At 40.2% G+C, this 14949-nt stretch overlaps 1 protein-coding gene and 1 pseudogene across 1 annotated transcript in view; both read right to left on the reverse strand.

The window, feature by feature from the left end:
- Positions 1-14949, reverse strand: part of MED13L (mediator complex subunit 13L) — a 229361-nt gene that overhangs the window by 146753 nt on the left and 67659 nt on the right. The gene's annotated exons all lie outside the window — the stretch shown is intronic.
- On the reverse strand, positions 12426-12864 carry LOC101653687 (annotated as a pseudogene).

Raw genomic sequence — 14949 nt, forward strand, 5'->3', positions numbered from 1 at the left:
CTTATACACCAACTGTACACAGGGACCTCACTGGATAGAATACACAAGAATCAAATAAACTACACCTGTAGAAAGAGACAGGAAACCTTGTGGTATGGTGGTTATGCCTTGGGCCCCTAACCATTAGGTCTGCAGATCAAAACCACCAGCCTCTCCAGCAGAGAAAGATGAGGCTTTCAACTCCTGTAAAGAGTTATAGCCTCTGAAACCCACAGGGCAGCTCTATACTGCCTTATAGAGTTGCCATGAGTCAGAACTGGCTTGATGACAATGAGTTTGTTTGGTGGAGCGGGTGTGTGTGTGTGTGTATGTGTGTGTGTGTGTGTGTGTGTTTTGGTAGAAAGGAATGATGGAGAAGCTCAATATCAATCAGAACTAAGTAGACGGTTGAACAGATCATCAATTGCTTGTGTGCAGGTTCAAGTTGAAGCTGAAGAAAATTAAAATACATCCACAAGAGCCATCTTGCGTATAATTCCTCCTGAATAAAGAACAGCTCTGTTACACTAAACAACAATGAGTGAAGACCAGATATGTTGTGGAATGATATCATACACACACACACACAAAAAAAAAAGACATTTAAAGAGAGGGAAGAACAAATAAATCAAAATAGAAGTCAAAAGAAGACAGTGTGAAATAATATAATGGAATGTGCAAAGACCTGGAGTTACAAAGCCAAACTGGAAGAATGTGCTCAGAATTTCTTGAGCTGAAAGACTTAAGAAAAGTCAAGCCTTGAGTTGAAATACTGAAAGATCCTGGGGCCAAAATATTGAATGGCACAAAACGCATCAAAAAAGGTGTAAAAAATAAAGTCACTATATCAAAAAGAATTAGTTGGCATTCTTACATTTCAAGAGGTAGCATATGATCAACCACCAATACTGCTGAAGGAAAAGGTCCAACCTACACACTGAAGGCGGGAGAAGAAAAGGCTCCAGGTACTGAAACAATACCAACTGAGATGCGTCAACAAACAGACGCAATGCTGAAAGCAGTCACTTCCCTGTGCCAAGATATTTGAAAGATGATTCAGAGAAGGATACAGAATGAGACATATAACTATTGATGTCAGATGGATCTTGGATGAAAGCAGGAAACACCAGAAAGCTGCCTACCTGTGTTTCATAGATTATGCAAAAGCATTTGACTATGTGGATCATAATAAATCACATATAACAATCGCAAAAAGTGTAATTTCAGAATTTGTCATTCTGCTCATGCTGAACCTGTACACAGACCAAGAAACAGTCATTCACACAGAACAAAGAGATACTTCAAGATTTAGAATTAGGAAAGGTGTGTGGTAGGGATATCTCCTTTCACCAAGCCTATTCAACCTATATAATGAGCAACAATATGAAAACTAGACCATATATATAGACAACGTAGCATGAAGATTAGAAGAAGGCTTGTTAACAAGCTGTGATATGCAGATGACACACCTTGCTTGTTGAAAATGAAGAGAATTTGAAAGCACTTACTGGTGAATCTCAAGGACTAGATATAGCCTTCAGTCTGGATTGCAACTACTCACTGTAAAGAAAACTAAAGTCCTCACCACTGAAGCAATGACCAACAGAGAAAAGACAGGCTGTCAAAGATTTGATTTTATTTGGATCCCCAACCAACATGCATAGAAGCAGCAAGCAAGAAAGTGAGCGACCTATTACATTGGGCAAATTTGCGGGGGGAGAGGGGGAGACTTCTTCAGAATGTTGGAGAGCAAAGCTGTTACTTTGAAGACTATGGTGCACCTGAATCAAGTCATGGTACTTTCAGTAGCCTAATATGCATACAAAAGTTGGACAATGAATACAGAAAACCAAAGAATCAATGCCTTTGAATTACGGTGTTAGCAAAGAATCTTAAATGTAACTTGGAGTAGCCAGAAGGATGAACAAATCTACCTTGAAAGAACCACAGTCAGAACATTCCTTAAAAACAAAAAGAGGGAGACTTCATCTCAGAAACTTTGGACATGTTATCAGGAAAGGCCAGTCCCTGGAGAAAGACATCATACTTGGTAACTTAGGAGGTCAGCAAAACAGATGGGACTGTTTTGGATCCTCAACTAAAAATGAACTTACACCATAGCTACAACAGGCTCAAAAATGTACACAGCTTTCCCTGGTGGTGAAGTAGGTTACGAGTTGGGCTGCTAACCACAAGTCATCAGTTCAAAATCACCAGTTGCTCTGAGGAAAAAAGGTGAGGTTTTCTACTCTGTCCTATGGGGTTGCTATCAGTCAGAACCAACTAGATGGCACCTAACAACAGTAACAACTAGAATGGTCTCCGCTCTGGCACAAACTGTTACGTGGCTTTTAATTCACAAATGCATTGCTTTAGTGAGTCTTTACTGAGCACATATAATATGTTAGGCAGCACTCTAGTGGACCGACAATTGAGAAGTGAATAAAACTCACATTTTTGATGAGAGGCCAGTAATTTTATTTATACGTAACAGCTAACTGCTAAGATTTCCAAAAAGGAAACAAATATGGCAAGTAAAAGCCCTGACAGTAGGAAAGAACTTGGTGGCAGGAGATAAGCCAATCAAGATGGGTCAAAGCCCAGTGGTGCAGAGTTCCATGAGTCCTAGTGGGTTATTTAGAAATATCTTCAGTGGAAGAGGAAACCACTGCAGTGTTTCAAATAGGGCAGCTTTTCAAAGATCCTTTTGGCTGTTGTGTGTTTCTTGATTTTAAATGAAAAACTAAATTAAACACTGCAGTCCTTTTGTACCAGGTAGAATCAGAGTTTCTCAAATTGGGCTGTAGATAAGTCCGTACACACACGCCACGGCATACTTGTTTTCTATTTTCTGCTAACAGTAATGCTTGAGCTCATCAGATGAACTCCTCATAAATGACTACCACCACAGATCTTCAGTGCCTGTGTTTGCAAGTGCATTTCCTATCCAAGGACTAATGGAAAAAAATGCACATTGCATTGATCTGTTGAATTCACAGCAACTTAGGGTCCAAGGAAGCTACAGTAAACTGTGCAAAGGGAAAATTTTACAAGAGTTCAAAGAAAGGAAAAATTTTAAAGCAGTTCAAACAAGGAGGCAATGAGAGGAGAGTCTTTCTACCATCCACAGTAGACCAGTAAGCCAAAACTAAAGAGTCATCTGTAGGCACAGGACCAAATTCTCCCTGGGCGCAGAAACTCAGTTCTCCAATAAACATCAAGTGTTACAGCACAATATGATATTAATCTGTATTTTAGTTGTTATCCAGTTCTGATCATATTTAATCTATAAAGCTATTTCAGTATTATAATTATACAGTTGTAACTATAAGTAGTTTATTCCAAATAAGTGATGTCCAAGTCTCTGAAGTACTAATACACTTTTCTCACTAACAACAGTGAATATAAATCACCACAAACCCAAGCCATCAGGTAGATTATGACTCACAGTGACCCTGTAAGGCAGAGTAGAACTGCCTTTGGGTTTCCAAGCCTCTAAATCAGGCGTCCTCATGCGGCCTGCCGAGGACATTTATCTGGCCCTCTGGGTGTTTTTGTCCCATTTTTTTAACTTCAAAATAAGATACATGCAGTGTGCATAGGAATTTGTTCATAGTTTTTTTAAAAAACTATAGTCTGGCCCTCCAACAAGTCTGAGGGACAGTAAACTGGCCCCCTGTTTAAAAAGTTTGAGGACCCCTGCTTTAAATCTTTAGGCAAACAGACAGCCTCCTCTTTCTCCCTCAGAACAGCTGAGGAATTTGAACAACTTTCATTGGTTCCTTAGTAAACTTAAACTCCCCAGCTAGTCTATGCCAATGAATTTAAGTTAGACTACAGAGAAGATAAAAGTGAGGTAAATCAAACAGGTTATCTTAAAATAAGTATGCATCTCTTTAGTTCGAAATTGTCTTTAGTCCAAAATTCTTTGAGCATCTCTAAATTTCAGCCTGACAACGACAGCTATTTTAAGACACATCTCCCTTCCCTCAAATGGGTGAACAGTGAACTGATCACAGTAGTGATCCTGGTGACGTCATGATGAAGATGGCTGCAATGGCAGCAGCTATCGTTTACTAAATGATGTTTATGTTCCAAGCACACAATTGACTCTCAGTAATAACCCCAATGGGAAGATAAATATAATCTCCATTTTATAGATAACGAAAATGAGGTAACAAACTAAGTAATTTTCACACGGCCACAAAGCTAACAAATGAATGGACTCAAACTGAAAAACTCTGGCTTATTTTGTCACACTCGGGTTAAGCCAAGAGCTGTCCTTTGAAAACTGCCACCAAGACCACATAAGGTGTGAAAACTAGGTAAAAATTCTCAAGTACTCCCTACTACTAAATCAAAGTCTCAAGGAGAGCCACCAAATAAAGTCTCACATCCAATGACAATTAAGACACACGCTGTACCTGGGGCTATTCTCTCTCCAATTAGATTATGACATTTCTGAGCATATAGACCATCTATCTCATCAGCTCTCGCCTGTCTAAAAAATATATAACATTGTGCCTTGCAAAATAGCAGGTGCTCAACAAAGGTTAGTTGTTACACCTTCCTAGGAATCCCTGGGTAGCAAGCACTCAACCAGTGGCTGAAAGGGAGGCAGTTCAAACTCACTAGAGGTGCCTCTCAGTAGAAAAGCCTGGCAATGTGCTGCCAAAAGGAAGCCCTTTTTGCAACAAAACTCATTCTTTTATTACTGCCAAAACTATTAAAAGTTATTGTTGAATTTGATATTTGTTAGAACAGTGGTTCTCAACCTTCCTAATGTTGCTTCTTAAAACAGTATGTAATTATATACTGTGAAATATTTATTTCTGATTATAAATAAATGATATTTTGTCTTGAAGCATGGTGTAGCATGGGTAACAGCCTTTTCCCCACCACGTACTCGTAGGTAGGTGGTATCTGCATGTGGGCAGACCCGCCTGGAGATGGTTAGAGAGTGGTGTCTCGGTTCCTAAGACCTCCGGAAATATGTGTTTAGGCGACCCCTGTGAAAGGGTCATTTGATCCCCAAAGGGGTCACAACCCACGGGTTGAGAAGCATTGTGTTAGAACCAGAAAAGTTCCAGCTCCTCCACAAAACCATTTTATGAAACAAAGCCTTCATTCCTTGTGTATGTATGCCTTCAATTTGAAAGAAACATGCCTTCATGTTTTAAGGTTGGGTTGGGTTGGTTGTTGGTTTTTTGTTCTTTTTTTTTTTTTTTTGGGGGGGGGGTGTTTTATTAAGGGCCTTGTTAAAAGTTAGGCATAGAGATAAGAACCAAACTGTGAGTGGGACAGTAGTAACATGGTAGGTTGGTAAGAGATGCCTGTCAAGAAAGTGGCAGAACCAGAAACCTCTTGGGTAGTCCTTAGAATTCCCGCTCAAAGCTCCATTCCGTAACTGAGGCAGAGGCCAACCTGGCATACTCTCAGAGCTCCAGCATCTGCCTTCCTTTCATTCTCACCTACTTAAAGTATTATGAGTCAAGGAAGTTGGAGGGGTCAATTAGCTTATGTCTTCCCATACCAGACATTTGTGTTTGTGGCCATCAAGATAAATCTAGGGAACTTCCAATTAACACTTGTCTGATCTCGGCCAAGCCGTAATTTCTCAACAACCATTTGTCATCGTGTGGCTGAGTAGAAAAAAAACAAAAACAAGTAGAGGCTACTCAGCTCACTACCATCAGGTCCACAGTAGGCATTAAAAGGCAGGCAAGCTTTATTTTGCAGCATATCATCGTGGGTATTACTTTTGTTTTGATTTTGAAACCAAGAATTCCAAGTCACTACAAGTTCAAGGCCTTTTAGGATAACTAGAGTCTCTACCTTAAGCTATTTTCTTTAGAATCGGAGAACAAAATAGAGCACCTGTCTTCACATCATGCAAATCTCACACGCTCATTTACAAGTGATGGAATTCAGAGCAATTAGCAGTTTGTTAACAAATAACACCAAAAAAGGATAATTCAGTTGAAGTACATGTCTAGTTTTCAAATCCACAATGATGTCTCCCTTTGTAGTATCAAGGTCACAAAGAGACCAGGCTATAGATGAGGCACACAGCTTTCATTAGAAAGCCATAAACGCAATGATATGCCAAGCCCTCACACTATTCACACCAAGCACATCACAGAGCATATTTTAACTGCACCAGTATTTCAGAGTTTGAAAAGTGAAATGCAGGCTTATTTTATATGGTGTGATACATCTATCTTACCAATTACACCAACTGTTAAGATAAATTACAAAGTGGTCCAAAGATGGATGATGAAAGCTGGTAACTTTGCCAAGTTACATTCAGTAGGAAATAATTATGCATCATAATGAAGATGTTCCTTAGAGGCAGGCCCCACTAAAACATCATTAGCATAGCAATACAGTAATAATAATAATAATGGTTTGATACATATCACAGAGTAGTGCTAGTCTATCATCAGGAACTGTATGTACTTCAAACTTTTAGGACAATGTAAAGGTTCTTAAATACAGATTATAAATAAATTGAACATTCATAGCCCAGGGGATAACAGGATTCCCAGAAAAGGGCATCACAATCTCTGGAGAAGATTCTGCTTTTCAGCAGTCAATTCAAGAATCTCACCAAGAGATCCTGTTCATGAGGAAAAGTAGTTTGTCATCTAAAGCCAAAACTAAAATATTTTGCTAAGAACAAAGACAAACGTGACTCCTACCTTATCTTCCCACTCTGATTGTAAACTCGAGTTTGTCCTTTTCACATGTGAACACCCTAGTACAAGTTCTACACTTGCTGAGTATTTACTAAATATTTGTTGGATGACTAGATGAGAAGGGAATGAACTGCTCGAGTTTCAAAAGACAGACAGGACCTTTAAAATAATTTTAAGTAGTGTTTCTTTTTATAACTCACCTAGGAACAAAATTATCACAAAGAGGAAAATAACACGTAAAGTGAGCAAAAAGCACATACTGCTTCCCCTCCACTTCCCGGCATGCTCTAGTCTTCTTATCTGGCTTTCTTTGCCTCCAGAGCCCTCCCGCCATCTGACATGCATTCATGCTTATTTATTGTCTGCCTCGCACCCCAGCCCTCCTAGAACTTAAGTTTAATGAAAGCCCGGGTTTGCTTGCTTTATTTCACTACTATATCCCCAATGCCCAGGACATTTCCTGGGACACATTAAATATTCAGTTAGTACCTGTTGAATCCATTTCCAGGGCTCATTAATGGTGTTCCTGTTTCTTGTAGCAGTGAATGACTTTACAGCTCTAGCATTAGAGAAGAAATCAGTCTTATATATGCACATAAACAAAAATCCTTTCATCGCTCGTGAACTGCTGCTGGCTTTGAAGGCTTCTGCAGCAGATACCTGGAAACGTGCATCTTTGAGACAGCAAACCATCAGTCAAATCTCATTGCAAAAAAGGACCCAGAAAAGCAGACATTTACTGGTCTGAAGCAAGTGGTCACCACAAAGCTACACCTGTCTACAGCAAGAGGAGGGGTCAGCACTGACTCAAACCCTCCCTAGGGGGCTCTAAAGGCAGCATTCCTGCTCAGCAGGAGAGGTGGCTGAAATGGGAGCCATCACATTTTAATTACATTTATGATGTCTATTTGCCCTCCTAGACGCTTAAATTCCTTGTCTGGCTGGTTTCTCTTTATTTCCTTCACCAAATAATCACTTCATTATTTGTTTCCTGGTTATTGTTCTTGCTTAAAAAAAAAACCCTGGCCACAACCCATTTTTGTTGCTGTTGTATTGCTGGGTGCCATCAAGTCACTCTTCTATGTAACACAGAGCAAAATAGCATCCAGTCCTGCATCATCTTCACAATTGTTCTTATGTTAGAGTCCACTGTTGCAGCTACTGTGTCGGTCCATCTTGTCCAGGGGCCACCCCTCCATCTTATCAAGTATGATGTCCTTCTCCGAGAAATGGTCTTCTCCTGATAACATGTGCAAACTACATAATGTGACGAGTCCAGCTATCCTTACCTCCAAGGGTCATTTGGCTGTATTTCATCCAAGACTGTCTCTGACTCATTAGAATATAATAATCATAGTGACAGAAAGACAACAGGACTGAGCATAACAAATATTTGTTGAACTGAGTTCAATGTAGACAGAGAACAAGAACAAGATGTCAATAAAATTCATCTTTAATCTACAGTGTATTTCTACACAATTCAATTACGGCACTAAATATCCATACCATGAACCGGCACTTCAATAAGCCTCAATTAATCTGCTGTCTGTATTCAAACCAATATTAAAGCTATGCATAATTAGTCATTTTAATTATATAAATGAAGGGGTATAAACATTAGGTGGCAGCAGCAGTATACTGTTTGTATAATCCTGAAACCGATTTTATTTTATTCTTCAAGGTAAAAATCTTACCCACAAATGAGGTTGCACAAATAGTTGTGCATATAAAATGAACTGAAAATACAGTAACAAAGCATAAAAATAAAATCATCCCTTTGTACCTAGTTTTTTCTAATATTTTTTTTTGTATGGCCACAGTCACTATGGAGTATATTAATGCCCTGGCTATTTCTATCAGTGTAGTCTTGCTTTGGGTTTATGCTTCTTCTATCACATCTTGACACATAAACCGTCTAGCTACGAGATCACCCTAGTCCACGGCGTGGTCACGATCACCTTTTCACCTGGAAAACTAGTCTTTTTTTTCTTCGCAGCTTTAAGCGGAGTACCTCCAAAAGCAGTACTGGGACAGGATGGCCCACATCTTATAACTAAGTGAATCCTTTCACTTATTCAATCATCAAACATCAAACAATAGTCTTACAGCTGTTTTTTAACCAAGACAAACTTTTGAGGCGATTTTTTTATGTTCAAATATACACAACTCATGAATACATATGTAGGAAAATAGAATTTTATAATACATACATTTTAAAGAATGTAAAGTTTTAAGACAAATTTGTTATGTGGTCATCAAAAGATATTATGATTAAAAAATAAGAACTCCTGCATATCTTTCTCTATTAGAAAGAATATAGTCAAATTGTTCCTTACACTCATCCAAACAGGTAAATTCAAAATTGCCTGTTTTCTACTGACAAAGCTTTGTGGGTTCAGGCTCTGCTGGCTACAGTGAGAGAAAGAATTACAGGTTTGTGCTCAGCCAAATGACTCTATAATCACTGCCAATTGCTTAATTCTGAACTACACCAGTAGCTAACCACTGATTATGAAATGCCCAGAGTTAGTCTATTTTCTTTACTGTTTACATACCATGGAATAAACATTTGGGCAAGAGACGGACATACTAAACAACCTCAAAAAACTGTCAAAATCCTCACATGTCCTTTTGTCGCGATGATTGATTTAGCGTTAACGTCCTCAAAAGGTATTTGTGAAGCATTTAACCTAACCACGTGTGAGAACACAATCGCTGTCACTTAGTATACTTGCGCATGTTCCAATGAAAAGTCTGGGAACGGGTTCTTGGTTTGGGTTTGTTTGGGTTTTGCCGTGTTCTTTTAGGAGGCGTGAGAGAGGGGAAAAGCAATTCTAACTTTTACCAAATGCCAAATGCTTGTCTTCCCTATCTACTCCTTGTGTCCACCTAGATCAGCGGTTCTCAACCTGTGGGTCACGAACCCTTGGGGTGTCAACTGACCCTTTAACAGGGGTCACCCAATTCATAACTAGCAAAATTACAGTAATGAAGAAGCAAAGAAAATAATTTTATGGTTGGGGGGCACCACCACCCGAGGAACTGTATTAAAGGGTATTAGGAAGGTTGAGAACCACTGACCCAGATGGGGTCAACACAACTCTACTTTGCTACATCAATGTACACAGAAAAAAATGATGCCACATTTATGCAGGTAACAAATGGCACTAAATCATTTCTTAGGCAAAAATTAACCAAAATGAAGTAATGATCACCACTCACTCACTTCTACTGAGTCAATTCCACCTCATAGCAACCCCAGGACGAGGGGTAGAACTACCCCCTGTGGGTATGCAAGGCTGTAACTGTGTGGGAGTAGTCTCTTCTTTCTCCTTAATGATCATCAGAGACATGGGCATTTAAGTAAGATATAGCCCTGCTACTTGAAAAGTCTGCTTAGAAAATTCCTGGTCCTAAATGATATTCCAAAATGAGCCAGGTCTGCACAGAAACAGTGTTAAGTACCATCAGTTAGGTCCCTCTGATTTGTCCCTAAACAGCTGCTATTAACTTAACGTACGCTTCTTCTTTCTCTAGGACTGCATCCTCCTACAGTGTTTTCAACCACATTATGCATTAATTCCTATTTTTGTGGCCCAAGCTGGATAGCCACTAGGTCACCTTTGTGTCGCTATGAAAGCAAATAAGCACACTGCAGGACAGGGAGCGAAAAGAGTAGCAGAGAATATTTTTCCAACATTCATATCTAGATAAGGACTGAGCCTGGTGAGTTGTTTATATTTTCAGATGAAGCACTGAAGTTAAAAATCCTAAATATCTGCACAAAAACTATTTCCAAAGGGGGGTGAGAAGTGGTGTTAAGGACAACCATTTTAAACTTTATAAAAACAGGTGGTGGACTGCCTACAAGAGACCACACATGTACACACGTTCTTAAAATTTCCAATTATTTAACCAAAGCTACAGAACATAATAGAAGCCAGGTGGCTGCACAGAACCACAGCTCAGACACATACTCAGTCTATCTTTGCTGGGCTTTTCCTTTGCGCCCAAGTACTCCAGGCAACACCCACGCAACAAAGAGGACTGAACTCAGAAAGGATTTCTATGCCACGTCCTCGAACGCTGAACTCACCACAGGTAAATAAATACTTACACCTGTGCTTCCACTGAAATGAATGGCCGACAATACATTTTCCTGGTTCCTACATCAAACTCAGCATCAACAAAGCCACGACTACTGCATCAAGCAGAGCTTGATATCCAGTATTTCTGAACCTTCCCCTCCCTCTTGCCGTCCACTGTCCCAGCGTTGACAATTGTTTCAGATCCTTTTTCTGGAGGTCTCAGTGATTCTAGCTCTAATTCTGTTCTAGGGCTCTTTATCCCAAGTCTATTTCCCCACAAAAAGTTACTTTTATGAGAGTACCAATCTCAAACATGACATTTTTCTCAAAGCATCCAAAATAGAATCTTTCCATATTAATGGTTAATCAGTAGATCACCAACTGGGCTTCTCACTATGAATTCATAGTCAATGGCATGCTCTCAAAGGTTCCAACAGCTTCTTACAGAGCTTTCAAAGATATTGGGGAAAGGCATCTTTAAAAGTGCCTCTGACAGAGAGTAAAATATGCCATGAAATTTGTGCGTTTTGAGTTGCACAGAAGTGCAACTCGTGTGAAGTGAGCTCTCAGTGCTGTACATTCACAGATGTAAGGGATTTGATTATTTGCTCTCTAATCATCAACACCTATACCACACTGCTTCATGTTGCACTTCACAGCACCGCTGTAATGTTTCTGCCCTGTGGTTGCTCCACTTAATCCATCCTATACTACTTACTAAGGTAATTACATACATCAGCACGGCTAACAAAACAGCAGTGTAGAGCACATGACTGTTGTCAGGGCACTAGCGTCATGTTAGGCTCCCATTATCTTCCTATGGCTACTTAAAAACACCTATCAATAGTATCTCCTTCCAACCAACAGACTAACATCTGGCAGTTCTAATCCCCAGCAGCTCTTCAAGAAAGAGATAGGACCATAAAGATTTATGGTATCTGCCCAATACCAAATAAGGAGCTATGGTGGTACCACCATTAAAGCACCCAGCTAGTTAGGCACAAAAAAAAAAAGGTCCCTGCTGCCAGGGTGGCTCTTACTCACAGCAACTCTGTGGAACTGCCCGGGGCAGACATGCCCTACCTGTCAATCTTCACTAAGTGAGAAGCCTCATCTTTGTCCCGGGAAACAGCTGAGCCTTTCAAACTGCGGACCTTGCGGTTAGCAGACCAACACATAACCCACTCTTTGACACCACAGCTCCTTCCTACCAAATACAGTAGTAAACTTCAAGAAGACAAATACATAAAGCAATTAAGGAAGACCTCATTTGCTTCTGTTTTTGACAAAAAAGGTTTGGGTTTTTTAAAAACCAGCTAACAAAACCTGGCCGCTTGGCTTTGAAAAATTACTTAAATCTTGATAAAATTCTCTAGATGGCCTCAATTCAAGAAAAAGGGAACTAGTTTAAGTAACACAAAAAAAACTATCCAATATTTACTTTTGGGGGTTTTGTTTTCTTCACACCACACCCCGTCTGCCAACTATCCAATATTTAATACAACTATCTCGCAAAGATTGTGTGCCCATTACAAGAGGAGGGCATGAAATTTATCAAAAACAGCTTTTGACTTTTTACTATTCTTATTTTTACTGTTCATAGAGTTTCACGGGATGGCCAGTGTGTCCTCTCCGACTCAGCTTCATAAATTCTCGACTGCTAATGAGGCCAGTAGGGATACTGGGTCTTTGCTCATAGGGTTTCAGGAAAGACTTCGTTCAGTGGTCAACAGCCATCTGGTCAAATGGAATGATGTTCCTGATCTTCTCCAGCTGCTTCTCATACTCCTCAATCCTGGTCTTTGAAAGAGACACAAACTTGGCACAAGTTTTGACATCTTTTTCTTCAGTATCTACAAAGGGCAGTAAATTTATCTTCTAACAAAGGGATCTTCAGGGCCTTCAAGTGCTTCTCAGGACTCGTTGGTCTTGTAGTGAGCCCAGACGATAGCGGGAGGCGCCTGGGGAGACTTGCCAACCTGAAGGTGAGGCCCTCATTCCAGGACTTCAGTAAAGTGGCAACAGCCTTTGGTTTTCTGGGGATGATATCCCCAAAGGCTATCCAGTTGGGGGCTTTTAGAGAGTTTCTGTCCAGCCATTGTGGGTTCCTTCACCAACCCGAGCGGCCCACCGTGTTTGCTTTTCTTATCACAAATAATGCTGGTATCATAAATCTTTATGGTCCTATCTCTTTCTTGAAGAGCTGCTGGGATTAGAACTGCCAGGCTTTCTGTAGCAGCCTTTGTGCAAGCCAATGTGTCACCAGGGCTACCAACATCAAGACAAATGTATACACACAGAGACAAGTCATATGTATTACCTATATGATTCATATTTTTATTTACATGAAGATTCCAAGAACAGAATGTATGCCTACAACTCTAAACCCTCCACTACAGCCACATTTTTATTTTAACAGAGGCAAACATTAACTACACTTTTATAGAACTGTGTAATGCCTTACATTCAACTCACTTGTATAACTTTTGATCGCTCATTCCCTTACTGCCCCTGAATTGACACTGACTCAAAGCAACCCTACAGGACAAAGGAGAACTGCCCCTGTGGACTTCTGAGGCTGAAAATATTTATGGGAGCAGACCGTCTCCAATGGAGTGCCTGGTGGAACGAACTGCCCACCTTGCAATTAGCAGCCCAAAGTATAACAAAGCATAACCACTAGGACTCACCTATTTGTTGCTGGTAAAGCTTTATGCATGAGAAACCTATTTTTCTCCTACAACAGGGGAGTGCTGTAGATGGCTTTTTAAAAAGCAAGGAATCGAGAAAAGTGGGTGAAAGGAGACATAGGAAAGTGCAAGACATGACAAAGTACTAATTTATAAATTATCAAGGGTTCATGAGGGAGTGGGGAGCAGGGAGGGAGGGGAAAAATGAGGAGCTGATGCCAGGGGCTTAAGTGGAGAGCAAATGTTTTGAGAATGATGATGACAACAAATGTACAAATGTGCTTGACATGATGTATGTATGTATGGATTGTGATAAGAGTTGTACAAGCCCCTAATAAAATGATTTTTTTAAAAAAGAAAAAAAAAAAAAAAAAGCAAGGAATCAAGTCTGAACAGCTTTCTGTCAATGACAAAGAAGTGGTTTACAGAGTATCCACCAGAGCAAACAGTGATGTGTCAAGTTGACAATTTAGTCTGTGTTTGCTGGTTTATACATACGCACTAGCCCACTCTACATTCCTAGCTACAGCCAACCTACACAGGGGGGGAAAATGTTATTTTACTTCGTATTTTAGGAGGCGAGGAGTATGGGAAGGGAAGGTACTAAAATTTAGGCCATTTTATATAGAAAGCAAGTCTTGCTTTCAGGGGGGTAAGGAATTTGATACACTGCACAACTCTCGAATCAAGATCATAGGTTCCAATCTGTCACCATTAGACCACCATCTAGACTCAACCCAAAAAGTTGTGGGAGTTTGTGGGAGACAACGAGGAGGGCGACCTAGGAAATACTGCCTTTTCACTGAATTCACTATAGAAAGTTGTTTTACGAAACTGTATCAACGACTAGATAGTAACAGGAGGGCAACAATGACTTCTGCCTTTTGGGATTTGTTTCTAAACTTAGCAATGAGATTTCCAATCTATGGACAAAGGTACAACTCTAAGTCAAAGGAGACTGGCCTTGGGCAGCAAGCGGGTGACTTACTAGACCCTTTGTGGCTTGTTGCACGCTGTGTGAAGCTGATGTCTGATGACACAGCCTGCATGGGCAGCCAGGAGAAGTTTGGCTTGGGGCTACCCTGACAGTGCAGAGATCTCCATTTCAGCTCCCATTTCAATTAAGTGTGTGAAGAGATTTTTGCAGTTGGAGCCACTCTTTCGACAGTTAAATGTCCCCATGTGTGCATTTATAAACGTATACATTCAGGTTTTATGTTGTTTGTGATCTAACTGAAGGGTAAAGAATGCATCCATGTATATACTACTATAGCTGATACAATTTAAATATGTGATATCAGAAACCAAAAGGAAATCACCTTTTCCACCCATTTCCTAGCCCATCCTTGTCTCTCCGCCCCCCCCTCCCTCTTATCCCTTCCACTCAGCTCTTACATCTTTGAATGCTGTTTTATCATTCATTCACAGATACTTTTGCTTATAAATGAACTACAGGTACTGGGGGTGGGGGTGGGTTCGGGGTGGAGGTAGGTA

Source organism: Echinops telfairi, unplaced genomic scaffold, assembly GCF_000313985.2.
Source record: "Echinops telfairi isolate 266 unplaced genomic scaffold, ASM31398v2 ScPeMD7_7412;HRSCAF=8450, whole genome shotgun sequence".
Taxonomy (NCBI): Eukaryota; Metazoa; Chordata; class Mammalia; order Afrosoricida; family Tenrecidae; genus Echinops; species Echinops telfairi.